The 15805-nt window shown below is 42.0% G+C and overlaps 1 protein-coding gene across 1 annotated transcript in view; it reads right to left on the bottom strand.

The window, feature by feature from the left end:
* Positions 1–15805, bottom strand: part of LOC124795343 (glutamate receptor 1-like) — a 680176-nt gene that overhangs the window by 51951 nt on the left and 612420 nt on the right. The gene's annotated exons all lie outside the window — the stretch shown is intronic.

Below are 15805 nucleotides of genomic sequence, written 5' to 3'. Positions count from 1 at the left end.
TTGATGTTCGGTGATCGTGGAACAAACTGAAACAGCTTTATCCTCTCTTGGCCCTGAAACCAATCTCGCACTGCTCTACTATGATGGTTGGGTCTCTGCTCCTGTAAATACATTGTTACATCGTTAATTCATATATTTAATATTTAAATAACGTATTTCTAATAAACATATTGGATTATTATTTTCCACAGTGGTTAAGAATTCATGCCCTGTCATAGATAAGTGATCTGGATTCAACAGTCCGATCAAGAATGTGGTTCACCCAGTCTGTCATATGATGAGAGTCGTAGTCGGATATCCACATTAACACTTACTGGCTGAATCCGATTAGGACGATCTTGTATCGAAGAGAAATGACAGAAATCGGATATGAGAGTCGTAGTCGGATATCCACATTAAGACTTACTGGCTGAATCCGATTAGGACGATCTTGTATCGAAAAGAAATGACAGAAATCGGATAATTTCAACGTCTGTATTGCAACAATGCTGCGCACATAAATTCCTATGTTGGAGTAAGAGCTAGCAACTGTCTAAGAAAAAGTGAGAAATATGTCTACTAGCAGCAATATAACGTAATTATAACCCATATTTATGAGATAATGCTGAGTCGAACAATACGCATCTATTTCAGTGGAGGAGGGAAGATACACCATATCGGATTTGCTGATGACATAAATAATAACAATAAAAATCCCGTGTGGCCGATAGGGGAAACCCTCCCCCATATGGGTGGTACCGAGGAAATCAAATACTTGGGATGAACCAAATACTAACACAATCCTGGACTGCTACTCAATCCGTTGAACCCAAAATCCAGACACGTCTGAGTGACAATCACCGCTACTCTGGTCACCGTCTGTTATCTCAATGAGCTTGGCTGAAAATATTTGCTTCCAAAGGCTTCAACACCCTCTGGTCCTGTGTGGTCCCGATATCACCCAGACCAAACCAATGAAACACAAGAAAACATGAACTATGCAAACAGAGGTAACTTTAACCCAGGTGGTAAACAACCTGGCCACCGATAGGCCGCAGTTGGATTTTCGCACTCTGGGGAGTCCAGGTTAGCACGGCAGAGAATATCGGAGATCTCTGGTAAATTTCCTTACAAGCAGAAAACATTCATTTAAAAACTAAACATCGATACATTGATCCAAACAAGAAACCTCAATTATCTCACAAAAGAAAATAACCGCCAAAAATTCACATCCTTGCTCTTCAAGAACCACGATTAATTGACAATTAAAACTTGCATTACGGAAACCATTGCATCTTCAAGAGCAAAATACAACAAAAGGTAGCGAGAGGCGTACCAATCTTCGGCACTGCATTTCTCGAACACAGATCTAACATCAACTCTGTCAAAGAAATCGCTTCCATCAACAATCGACTTATGACTATGCTCATTCAGAGCCCCTATAAAGTATATACACTCGAAAATACTATGAACAAAATTCACCCAGATGACGTGAAAATACTAATGGGAGACTTCAACTCTGTATTTGGGACAGAAAAAACCTGTAGAAAAATCATTGGTACAAATTCAACACACCGAAACGCTTAGACCAACGGCACACGTCTGACTGACCTTTGCCAACAATTCAACCACAATAGAATGTCTTCCCACTTTAGGAAGTAGCCTGTTCCCAAGAAACATGTTTGGCTACCAGGTGCAAGCTGCTTTCGTTCGCCTTTCGAGACTCGCTGAAAGTCAGATTTTTAATTCTTTTGTAGCATAGCTACAAGCAGGCAGATACAAACGCAAAAAGGGAATCGTAAGACAACGCGCCTTGCTACTTTCAGTAACCCCAATGCGTCAGAGCGAAAACTTACGGTACTGCCAAATTCATAATGACGACATATTTTCTGTTGTTGTGAATACATAATTATATCTATGAAATGCCACATTTTCATAATAATTGCGAATGATACAGGAAATGAAGTAAATACAGATGTTTTCGAAGTCAAAAGTCGGTAATGTCGTACTAATTTGTGTTAAAATAGGCTCAATCGTCTTACAGTTACTTAATGCTTTATTAAGATAGTCTGCCGTCGTGATGTTTCTGTAGTAAGCTGAATTTAATTTGTATTAGTACAGTGAATATTTTAATTGGATTTTCCATTAGTTTACTAAACGCAACAGAAATCATGAAAGAGAAATAAATCAGCAAAAGAATTTTCTTTCACGATAACTAAAACGACTGACAATGCTAAAGTTGTTTACAAATTCTACGCCAGTAGAAACCTACTGGTTTCGTCTAGAAATGAATTGCATTGACGGTTGATCGATCAAGAGCGGGAAAGGTAAAACTTTACGAATATATGACGAGAGGGACAAGTGCTTGAGAGAGGACTTCTCTATCAATACAAGTGCCTGAGAGACGACTTTAATTTCAATCTCCTGGATAGTTTTGATTCTCAAATCAAGCCGCGCGTTATCATGCACTAGCACATGTGATGAAATTGTGTTGCTCGCTTTTCTTACGCTGAGACCGAAAGGTGTCTCAGTTGTTGGCAACAAATTCCAGCTGTGTTGCACACAGCCCTTGGGGCAGAATTCGTAGACCAAAACAAACTTTTGGAGCAATCAGATGTAGAATATTATGTTCACACTACACTTTGCTCGAGTTTATGTCCTTTGGAGGGGCTCAGCCTTTCATTTCTTCTTAGGTAGTTAACGATAAAGGCATCATAACACGTCACCAGTAACAGTACTGCATACGAATGCTCAATGAGCGACCTGATGACGTTCTATAATAGTCACTCCGTTGATTTTTGTTATTTCAAATTAGAGCATGCAGTACTCCTACACCAGACTTCTGAACTTTGCCTGTTGAATGCAAATGTCGCATGATGGTAAAATAATAATCTGTCACATACATCAGTAATCGAGACTTCCTTAACGTGGTAAATCATTCATGCCAGAACGATCTTTGTTGAAACAAGAATATCTTTTTCTGGCATTTTTTTCCCAAAAGCAGTTGCTCCACACACAATTCAAATCTTTCTAGCTGCCTCCTCTGCATTCACCCCTCTGTTATACCAAAAGTAAACGTTGTGTTGCAGATGTTACACCTATTTCCACTTGCGACTCAATTTTACAATGCTTAACTGTAGTTCACGATTATTCAAGTATGCAAAATCCAATGCTTAACTGCAAGAGGATAACTAGAACTTCAAATTCGAAAATGACAGCTGATACATACACTGACAGCGTGGCGCCGCCTTCACCTGGGCGGCGCCGGATTTCAGGCGCCGGGTGGCGTCTGGCCAGCGCGAGAAAACGCTCGAGCGTAAGCTGTTACGATCGCGGCGCAGCCACGAGCTGTCCTGCGGAATTGTTTCTGAAATACTTGTTATTGCTGGTGGGCAGAATGTTAAGCGAATTATCTTCGATGTTCAGTCAGACTCATAACTTTAGACCGACTGTGGAAAAAAAAAAAAAATACAGTTGGACGCGAACAGGCGACTATAAGTTTAGAACGCACGACGCTTGCCACTTTTTTTATTTTTTGTTGTGGTTGGTCGTTGCGGACGTCGCAAGACATCCTGTTCAATTTCGGTGGTTGATCCTTCCACTCAGTTTTTTTATTACAGAGGCCAACCGGCTCTCTGACCGAACACGCTGAGCTACCGTGCCGGCTCCACTAGACCACGGGCTCACGTAGTCCGAGAACGTCTCGGAAGTAGACAACACACTGTCCTAACACTTCCGCATCTTACAGATGGTTCAGATGGCTCTGAGCATTATGGGACTTAACAGCTGTGGTCATCAGTCCCCTAGAACTTAGAACTACTTAAACCTAACTAACCTAAGGACATCACACACATCCATGCCCGAGGCAGGATTCGAACCTGCGACCGTAGCAGTCGCGCGGTTCCGGACTGCGCGCCTAGAACCGCGAGACCACCGCGGCCGGCCCGCATCTTACAGTGTTGCCAGATTGTGCATATGGCCGGACTTAGAGTTGTCAGGGGCGGCCAGTTTTATTGGCCACCTTAAGTGAAAGACTCGGACTTAGTCTCTGTGGCAGCCGGCCGGCGGTCAGTTTTATTGTCTAAGACTGTACATTACCATGAGGGGTGAGGTACATGTACACACGTGGTTTCCGTTTTCAACTACGGAGTGGAATAGAGTGTGTCCCGACATGTCAGGCCAATAGATGTTCAATGTGGTGGCCATCATTTGCTGCACACAATTGCAATCTCTGGCGTAATGAATGTCGTACACGCCGCAGTAAATCTGGTGTAATGTCGCCGCAGCCTGCCACAATACGTTGTTTCATATCCTCTGGGGTTGTAGGCACATCACGGTACACATTCTCCTTTAACGTACCCCACAGAAAGAAGTCCAGACGCTAAGATCCTATGAAGCGCCCGTCGAACATCCTGTCCAGGGTCAGCCTAGCGTTAATTGCGGAATGTGCAGGTGCACCATTATGCTGATACCACATACGTCGACGTGTTTCCAGTGGGACATTTTCGAGCAACGTTGGCAGATCATTCTGTAGAAACGCGACACTGGACTCGCATTCGGGAAGACGACGGTTCAATCCCGTCTCCGGCCATCCTGATTTAGGTTTTCCTTGATTTCCCTAAATCCTTTCAGGCAAATGCCGGAATGGTTCCTTTGAAAGGGCACGGCCGATTTCCTTCCCAATCCATCCCTAACCCGAGCTTGCGCTCCGTCTCTAATGACCTCGTTGTCGACGGGACGTTAAACACTAAACACCACCAACACCTGTAGAAACGCGATGTATGTTGCAGCTGTTTGGGCCCCTGCAATGAAGAGAGGACCAATGAGGTGGTCGCCAATGATTCCGCACCATACATTTGCAGTCCACGGTCGCTGTCGCTCTACCTGTCTGAGCCAGCGGGGATTGTCCACGGACCAGTAATGCATGTTCCGTAGATTCACTGCCCCCTGGTTTGTGAAACCCGATTCATCGGTAAACAGGTAGAACTGCAACGCATTCTCTGTTAATGCCCATTGACAGAATTGCACTCGATGATTAAAGTCATCACCATGTAATTGCTGATGTAGCGACACATGAAATGGGTGAAAGCGGTGACGATGCAGTATGCGCATGACACTACTTTGACTCAGTCCACCGGCTCTCGCAATGTCCCGTGTACTCATGTGTGGGTTCATGGCAACAGCAGCTAACACACCAACTGCACCCGCTTCTCCTGTGACGGGCCTGTTACGGACCCGTTTGCGTGCTACGACCATACCTGTTGCATACAGTTGGCGGTAGATGTTTTGCAATGTGCGGCACGTTGGATGCTCTATGTGCGGGTACCGTTCTGCATACACCCTGCAGGCTTCAGCTGCATTTCGTCGACACTCGCCATAGATGAGTATCATCTATGCCTTTTCAGAGTTCGAACACACCATGGTCACAGTTCCTACAACACTACACTATCACAGACGTCTGGTAACACGGTGTCTCTACAGTTGGTCTGCGTGCGGAGACGAATTCAGAATAACAATAGCAGCAAGCGCTACATGCTGACACTGCGACAGCTAAACCAAAACACAACAGTGCACTACAGCCACACTCGTAAACGCGGTCGTCATCGTAAACATGTCACTGTAGATGCTGCTCGCCGACCGTGGCGCGTGTTTGTTACAAAACGCAACTGAATGTCGGAGGTTTCAAGCGTTAACTTTAGGTTACAATATCTCCGGACGTAATTAACATTTTACAATGCAACAAACGGCACCGATTACGTATTAGTTTATATGTTCAGATGTGCTAACAAAACTTACGTGGTTCCATTTAAAAAACGTAGGTTTGTGTTAAAAAACATACTTCCGTGCATTTTTGTATGGTTTGTATTAAACAATTACACTAGCCTCTCTCCTCACGTTCGGTCTGTGGAATCGGTTCGTCAGTATTTGATGTGCTTTACGAAATATATCCAGCGGTAACGTTAGGTGACTCACCCTGTATATATATCAAATACTGACGAACCGATTCCACAGACCGAACGTGAGGAGAGAGGCTAGTGTAATTGTTTAATACAAACCATACAAAAATGCACGGAAGTATGTTTTTTAACACAAACCTACGTTTTTTTAAACGGAACCACGTAAGTTTTGTTAGCACATCTGAACATATAAGCAAATACCTAATCAGTGCCGTTTGTTGCACTGTGAAAAGTTAATTACATCCGGAGATATTGTAACCTAAAGTTGACGCTTGAAACCTCCGACATTCAGTTGCGTGTTGTAACAAGTATATGTATATATATGTATATATAGGGTGTCCCAGCTATCTTGTCCACCCAAAATATCTCTGGAACAATAACAGCTATTGGAAAACTACTTTCACCGTTATCAATGTAGGGCTGTGGCCCATGAATGTACATATTTGGAAATATTCTAAAACGAAAACATATGTGCTTTTTAACACAAACTTATGTTTTTTCAAATGGACTTCCTAAATTTTTTCTTCAGCAATCCATAGCATGACAAAGCACATACACAATGGCGTTGATTGCATCGCAATATTCACATTACATCCCGAGATATTAAGACGCGAAGTTGACGCTTGAAACACCCGACTTGCGCTGCTAGCGCGCGTCCTGAGGCTCAGGCGTGAACCCCATGCTGCCCGTAATCGCGATGTGATTGACATGCGTAATCACACTTCCATACATATCAAGAGGTCCGAAACTAATAATACGGTCTGCTGCCATCCTGCATTAACGTCGTACATTCCAGCAGGTATTTGTCCCCTAGGCTAGGGGTGATGCGGTTCTGTAACATATCTGTGTACCGTAACGTTAGTTACAAATTTAACTTCGCTTATCGTTAATCCGTTACTAAAAAGTTAATGCCGTTCAACGTTAAAACTTTACTTTACTGTAGATCTAGCGCAAGTGACAGTTAATCATTCACTCGTAATAGTAAAATTCATGTTGATGGTTTTAGTGAAAAAAGTGGACTAAAAGTTTTGCCGTTGTTAGGTAAAAATGTTTTGATTTGGGAAGTTCAGGTAGGACACAGAAGGTGAATGTAAACATGTTTAACTAATTAGTTTAATTATCACATAATTATCAATATTATGTTTATCTAATGCGTTAAATGACAAATTGTTGCAAACAAATGTTTCTTAACATCACTGGGTAAAATGTCCCTTTGTAGAAACTTCCACTGTGATACCAGCACTACATACTAAACATAGCGTTCACATCTCATGCTCAAAGTGATGCCCATTGGCTTGCATACATAGGGTCACTCTGTGGATGAAAGATGCCCTACTTCGTGCTACTGTTTCCTCTTTGATGGCTGTACAAGCATCAATAATGCGTTGTTTCATGTCCTCTGGTGTGGTTGGTTCATGTTGGTAAACAGCATCTTTCACTGCTCCCCAAAGAAAATAATCCAGCGGTAAGGTCCCGAGATCTGGCAGGCCACCTAACTGGGCCACCTCGTCCAGTCCACCTACCAGGGATCTTACGGTTCAGAAGTCATCGTGCTCGTAAGGCGTTATGTGCAGGGCATCCGTCAAGCTGATACCACATGACCATTCTCCGGTTCAGAGGTACGGTGTCCAAGAGAACAGGAAGATTGTGTCATATTAATCTGGAGTAATGTCTGCCATTTTGGATGCCATCTATAAAGAAAGGTCCGATAATGGTATCTCCAATAATCCCACACTAAACATTAACTTTCCACGGACGTTGATGCTCTACCTGACGGAGCGATTTTGGATTGTCTGCGGACCAATAATGCATATTCCTCATATTGACAATTCTTTTGTTGGAGAATGATGCCTCGTCGGTAAAGAGAACATCTGCAAAAAAAAAAAACTGGATTAGTCAGAAGTTTTTGCTGAACCCACCGACAAAATCTTACCCTATTGCGGAAGTCATTTCCATGAAGATCCTGATGTAAATGAACATGGTAAGGATGAAATTTATGACGTTTAAGAATACGCTGTGCACTTGGTTTCGACACACCAACTTCACGTTCAATTTGAAGTGTGCTGATTTGAGGACTCACAGCTATGGTAGCGAGCACAGCAACTTCAGATCGCTCATCTGTGCGTGTTCCAAGACGATGTCGAGGTCTTGGATTTAAGCTTCCCGTTTCACGTAGACGAGATGTGAGACGACCAAACATCCGGCGCGAAGGCGATGGCTTGTCAGGGAATCGTCTTCTGTACAGTCGTTCTGCCTGAACAGCATTTCGTCCACATACAACAGGGTACAGTACAAGTATGTAGAGTAGGGTAGAAAACAGACATATTAATTTAATAATCATAATGTTCGCTAACAGTACTGTCAACAAATAAGCAATCTCATAACGTACTTCCCGTCAACGTACATTCTCCATAGATCAGTAGCATTTCTACCATATCTTCATGTGTGTACATTACACTGTTCAGTATAAGTTCCACAACACAACGTTTATTCACAATGTGTACTACCTCCGTGCCGTCACTAGATTACTCTGATGCACGACTACACTGGCAAGCGGTGTACTGCACGCCAAAGCAACAACAAACGGGATGCTCGGAGGGTGGTGGAGTACAGGAGTTTGCATGGGTCGCAAATCATAAACAAGGCGAAGTGGTAACTGTGGCAGTAGTGGGAACTACGTTGGACACTTGAATAGGTAGAGCCAGGCCCTGCGCGACAGGCACAATGGGTCATATAACGCATTAGGTAAACCTTATTTTGGGTGTGCAGGATAAATAAGACAACCTGACGGGTGTACACCGATCGGTACTGGTTCATATTGTGTACGTAGATACGTAAAACGTACAAGAGGGAAACCATTATGTGCTTATGAGAGTTGATGGCAGCAGACCGTATTATTCGTTTCGGACCTCTTGATAAGTATGGAGGTGTGATTACACATGTCAATCACATTGCGATTACGGGCAGCATGGGGTTCATGCCTGAGCCTCAGGACGTGCGCTAGCAGCGCACGTCGGGTGTTTCAAGCGTCAACTTCGCGTCTCAATATCTCGGGATGTAATGGGAATATTGCGATGCAATCAACGCCATTGTGTATGTGCTTTGTCATGCTATGGATTTCTGAAGAAAAAATATAGGAGGTCCATTTAAAAAAACATAAGTTTGTGTTAAAAAACACATATGCTTTCGTTTTAGAATGTTTCCAAATATGTACATTCATGGGCCCCAGCCCTACATTGATACCGGTGAAAGTCGTTTTCCAATAGCTGTTATGGTTCCAGAGATATTTTGGGTGGACAAGATAGCTGGGACACCCTATATATATATATATATATATATATATATATATATATATATATATATATATATATCAGAATATGACCAAAAACTACTACCTGAAATATTGCGAAAATCGAAACTGCTATTGATGTGCAATATTCACAGAATGAATTGGTAGTCAGCGGCTGGTATTGTTAGCTAATAAACAGATTGCAATAATACTTAGGAAGTGTAATTTTATGCAAACGTACTTTATTTACATGGAACGATGCATATTGACATTAACAGAATCAAAGCAGGATAAATTAGAACGTCAGTAGTGTTTATTGAAGGATTCTAGTGCGAATAGTTTACGAGATATCGAATTTTGAAAAGTTTCCAAAGCAGCACTTGTTTGTTGCATTCAACCTGCGAAGTTAATAGGTTCGATGTTTTTATGTTTTCTTACAGAGAGCTTGTTCGTTCACTGAATGCACTGCGACTTCCTAGTCAGCATGTCACAGTCCAAGCATTAGCTGAGATGCTCATGGTGCGTGGAGAGTGTAGAAAGAAGGCCGTTCGTTCTCGTACAGCATATTCGGCAAGATGTCCCAGTACACGTCAACCATCTCGGCGGTTATTTATCAACCTCTTCAACCAGTTACGTGAAAGTCGTAGTGTAATACCTAGACAACGTAACAGAAGGAAACAACTGACAACAGAAGAGGGGCAAATGAATGTTCTTGCTGCTGTTGCTCACGAGCAATTAGCATGAGTCAGGCAAGAGTCCTACACATTTTCCATCGATATAGGTTCCATCCCTATTACATTTACCTCCATCGAGAGCTCCAGGCAAACGTATTATAAGAATCGCGTTAAATTCTGTATATGGGCATTAAGACAGGATACCCCGGATGCATTATTGCATTATGTACCTTGTTTAGTGCTTAAGCAACGTTTACCACTTATAACTGGGTAAACCACAGAAACATGTCCTACTGGTTCGTTGACAATCCCCGTTGGCTTGGTTAGGTGGAACGTCTGTGTCCGTGTAACGTAAACGTGTGGTGTGGGATAGTGAACCGTCAGCTCATTGGTCCGTTATTTATAGACGGAACACTGAATGCGCACAAGTAACGCATCCTCCTGAAAGACCATCTTCCTTGCTAGAAGACATACCTCAACAGACTGGGAGGAGCCTGAGGTACCAAGATAATGGCTGTCCAGCCCATAGTGGACGAACTGCTTCAGCATGGCTTCACGAATTGTTTCCAAATCGTTGGATTAGACACAGAGGACCTGTACCTTGGCCGGCCAGTTCCCCTGATTTGAAGCCCGTAGAAGTATACTGTGGGGAAAGCCAAAAGACGCTATCTACAAGGACATACCACTGACACTTGATAATATGCAGATACGTACGTATAACTGCAGCCTTCATCTTCGCTGAAATGTGCAGCAGTCGTTTCATGACAGACTGGAAGTGTGTATTCCCACCGCCGTTGGCCATTTAGAACACAACCTGTGATGGTGAATTGTTCCGTTACTGGTCACAATTCGCGTAACTAATGTACGCACTTATTTTCTTTTTTTTTAATGTGTGCCACTATAGGTATTGTACTCACACTAGCGTGTTTGTGGGAACTTCCCAATAATAGATATCTCGTAAAGACTGGCACTAGAATCCTGCAACAAATAGCGCTGACATTCTAAATTATCCTACTTTTAGTTTGATAGTGTCAATACACACTGTTACATTTAAAAAAGTGTATGTTTGCTCAAAAAATACACTTTATAAGTATTATTACAATCTGTTTATTGGCCAACACTGGGAGCTCCTGACTACCGAACCATTCTGTGAAAACTCCACTTCAATAGCACACTCCATTTCCGCAATATTAGGATACAAGTTTTATGTGGAATAGACGTGAATATGGGAACTACAGTGGTGCATGTTATAAATTGTACGGTAGTATTTTAACAATATGACCATCAGCAATCGCTGAAACTTATCGTATGCCCAGTACGCTTTCTGCTAAGGGAGAACATCTCTGGCCTCTACCTTCACTATGGCACAACTAACATAAAAACACAGTGAATTCAGTTTATCAACTTTTCTTGCCTTCATTGACTACGTAAAAGTTTTTGGAAAAGTCGGCGGTCGCTGAACATTGTTTGTCGGAAAATCACGCTATGGAGTACGAAAGCACGAGGATTCTGGTACAGACGTCGAGATACTGGGACAGCGTTGTTAGAGAGGCCATCGAAATTCGCACCAATAACGACCTCATAAACTGTGACTGCGGCTATAATCTTGGCAAGGCTTGGGAACCAGCGATTGGGTTAGTCAAGAGTAAATCGAGCAAACTTATAGTTGTGACGACCACGGCGGACTGAACCATCACACCGACGTCATCTCAGACGCCGTCGCAATCTGTTCCACCGCGCGACCGTGGCGCGGGGCGCGGACAGTGGAGGGAGCGCGCCGCGGGCGGAGGGTATTTAAATCGGCCGCCGCTGCGACCGAATCCAGTTCCCTCTGAGCAGCCATAGCGTACGGATCTCCGTGCCGGCACGTTCACAGGAGCTCAGTCCGTCAGTTCACTTGATGATGGTGACATGTATGATCGCCGAAATATTGTGCCGGTTGGACACTGTAGGCCGGCAGTACACCCGTGGGTATTTTGATTATAATTAAATAGAATTACACACATCCAGTAATCTAATTAAAAAATAAAAAGAACGGTTATGTGAAAGACAAGTAGTGGAAAGGTTATGTTGGCAACACTACGAAACACAAACAACAACACATACTTGAAGAACCAAAACAAACGGAATACAGTGATGTGCAGAAAAATGTGTTGTCAAAAACATAAGAAATGCATAGTGCTGCAGAGTATCTAACAATTAGACCAAAATTATTAGTGTCTAACTCAGAAAAACAACGATGTGCTAGCACAGGGCATTTCCCTATGTAAGCGAGAAACCAGCCGAAAAATCACCGTAAGTACAAATCAACCTACTCATAACGAACTGTTTTTCGATCTAAATCAAAATGTATATAACTTAATTACAGACCCCGGATTATGCTTTAGCTCAATAAAGCGAAATGCGTCAGGTGAAAAAAATCACCCATTTTCATAGGTGCAGTGACAGAACAAAAATACCCTCAAGAATTATAAAGCAACTACGGACACTATGAGCACACAAATGAAGAATTTACGTTAATGTTCTATACTCTCCATATTTTCTCCGGATCTTAATGGTTGATTACGTTTGATAGCTCTCCGTCCAACAGGTTCTTGAGTGGCTAATACGTTTTCAAGCGAGTGAGTAGAATATCTTCGATCGTGACTGAGAGGCAGAGTCTAGCCAGACAAACAAGACGAATTTCTTGTTGTCGTATCCCCATAATCACTCGACTCAGAAACCGTAATTTCGCTTTCTTCAGGTGGAGTTTCTCCCGTCAACGGGCTCACATTATCTTTCAACATACCAGTATAGCGTAAGTTTAACCACAGCACACCCGGCTCTGGACCTGCTTTGTCCATAGTTGTAGAAGTATTTCTAAACTCCACGAACAATTTTTATTCTTATCAGTACCGTATCAGGAAACATTGTATAACCTACGTGTAAATTTCAATGGGCAACTCAAGTGGGCAAAAAATACTGACGCCATGTGCAGGAAGTCTTTCACTTGATCCTATGCCTCCAAAAGTTCTACATTAACATTTCTTAACATGATGATGATGATGTCCCTTGCTCAGAGGAGAGTAGGGGACGATATATCCATTTTATGTACAGTACTTAATTTTGCATCTACTCCTCCTGCCGAACCTATACTAGGATATCACGATGTAATCTAACCAGACAGGAGAAGCTGAACAAATGGTAGAACTAGCCTCGAAGGTCTCTATGTGATACATCCGCAAATCCGTCTCTGTGACCACGTCACCCAGTTGGGGTGTTCGCCGGCAAGTCACGTGACCTCCTACGCACGGCTACTTTTTCGACACCTCCATGCACGTGTATCCCATCAAGTGTCAACAGAGAACGAGTCATCATACTCGCAACACAAGGTCTCACTTATCTAGAATCCCAGCCTTGCTGATTCATACAACTAAAACTTTCGCAAACTCCGTCTCTGTTGATGCTGGCTATATCTTGAATAAGCTACGCTTCTCCCTTCGCACGATTCATTGCATTACTGACTCACCCACTGTCAAACAGCACCTGAAAAATTAACGCATATGGCCTTTTTTCTCTGTCACAAAAGGGTCCTATCTTTTCCCAGTTGTTATTTCCGTTTCTGTCCCTTATAGTCATTATTTGTGTATTTGTGATGTTGCTTCTTGCTGTGCGTGCTGGGAGTAAGCTCTGTCTGCTGAGTACCAGCTCCTGTATGTCTGAACACCTTCTTTACCCTCATAGACAACGTCACAGCTTGCCAGAATGCAAATTCGTTATGGTTCAGTAGCCTGTCAAAACGTAATTCGAAACATACTGTAAACAAATTAACTCTTGTATAAGAGGGTCACCATGGAGCTTTATTACCTTGATAATAAAGAAAGAAAAACGTGGTGTTGCTCATGTCAGAGTCCGAGCGTTGAAGTTGCACATTTACTAACGTGTTACGGTGATGTGTCTACAATGATGCTCAGTGAAACACTGCTTACCAGACCATAAAATGTATTTTTATTTCTTTAAGAGACAGAATACCGAAGAAAGTTTCCTACTGCCATTATCCTAATGCAACCATATTTACTCAAAAGCTACTCTCGTTCTGGCGAAAAACATACTGGTGTCAAGGCACGATTGAAGTCTGTCCCACGATTTTAGACACCGAACTGCTGTAAGGAGTGTGTCACAATTCTCCATTACGTTGAACACAATATAGTCAACCCTATTTGAATTCGTAAGCACTCAGTTATCGATAGCAACAATCTGAGGGCGAAACATGGGAGCGCGATTCTAGGCACTGCTGTGAGACGAGGTCTGTCTGCGAGAGGGGAAGTAGTAGTACCGGTCAAGAGCTCGGAGACAGAACACGTGTTACACTGCCCTCAACTAGGTGATGGCAGATCAAATTCGCAAGCATAGCGCAAAAACAATTGCAAGGTTAGCCTCGTGATTCTTAGTCCGAGTTTGCAATAATCCTACGTTTTGATTGTCAGTTAAAGAAGCCTCTTTATCCTCCCAAAAACAATAATTATTCTCCACATCTATATAATATGCTGTGGCTACTAAATGTTAGTGTAACTCTGAAATTGAAATAATTTGTTAATCCGGTACTCAGCCATTGTTGACATACATGTCATTGTCTTTGCCGTTATTAGTATTTGTTCATGATGATTCTAAAGTTTTAAATGGACTTAATTAATGAAATCCCTTTTCAAAAGTTATTTAATAGTTAACAGGACCCAGGAAAACTCATTTTCATTAAATTCATTCTTAATAACAACAAGCTTTAGCCGCTGCTGCTGCATGTTGCTGCGAATTTCTGTAAACCACATGGAAAAAGGCAGTCATCTAAAGAGGTGAGTGCAAAACGTAGGGCCAAAACAGAGACACTGATACACCACAACATATCATGGACTCTAATCCAGTAAATTCCGTTCCACAAGTCAGAGTCTGTGTCACTTGTAAATTCTTGTTTAAAAACACACTCAGATAGCTTATCCAAATGTTAGTTTTTAGTTTTTCATGTAACGATCTGTTTGAGAACTTAAACAACAGTGAAACTGACACTCACATAATACGCACACGGTGTTATGCAGGTTAGATTCCGTGTACTGGTAGCTGCGGTATTGGTTGCATATACGTTACACTGTTCGATTGTGATCTGAGTCAAAAGGTGACCGTCAAATCCCCCGTCACAAGCCAGACCCTTGTCACAGACAATAATGTTTTATTATTTTTAACTTAAAATATACACGTCTCCCTTTAATAGAAGCCCTCATCTTTCCCTCTTTTTGACCTTTCTTATTAAAGTGAGACAATTACTTGTAATTTTAAAATCCAGATAAGTGAGTCTAGAATTCACACAGCGAAGGATCCGTACAAAGTATTTGGAAAGTTCATCCATTCCGATAATCGACAGTCCCGGCGATTTTTGCCTATTATCGACACTGGTACAGACAAATTATCAGTCCCGAAAATTCTAAGATATTTTAGAACGCTTTAATTTTAAGTTTGTAGTCGTGTAACAAATGACAAAAGAATTATTTTTGTGTGATATAATTACAAATTAACGGTTTTCGGATATTTTCCTTTAGTTCATACGGTGAAACTTTGCTTCTTGTCAAATTTCATGATTACAGACTTTGATGAGTGAGTCTGCGAGTATCAAAATATGTGATACAAGTTTTCGTATCTTTTGATTGTAATGACCTAGATGCTTACATTTATTACACTACCCACATGCCTTAGACTTTCGTGTGTGACATAAATACAACTTGATACGCGTTACTGCTAGTGAGGTAAAGAGGTTTAACAGCAGGCTGGACATTCAGTCGCATGACAAAAAAATACGTATACATAATGACAAAGTATATAAAATATAATACATTTATATACGAATATAATGAAAAATTAAAAATTTTCGGATTTTTTCT

Source organism: Schistocerca piceifrons, chromosome 4 (genome assembly GCF_021461385.2).
Source record: "Schistocerca piceifrons isolate TAMUIC-IGC-003096 chromosome 4, iqSchPice1.1, whole genome shotgun sequence".
NCBI classification, from domain to species: Eukaryota; Metazoa; Arthropoda; class Insecta; order Orthoptera; family Acrididae; genus Schistocerca; species Schistocerca piceifrons.
This window is presented reverse-complemented; position numbering and strand designations above follow the sequence as displayed.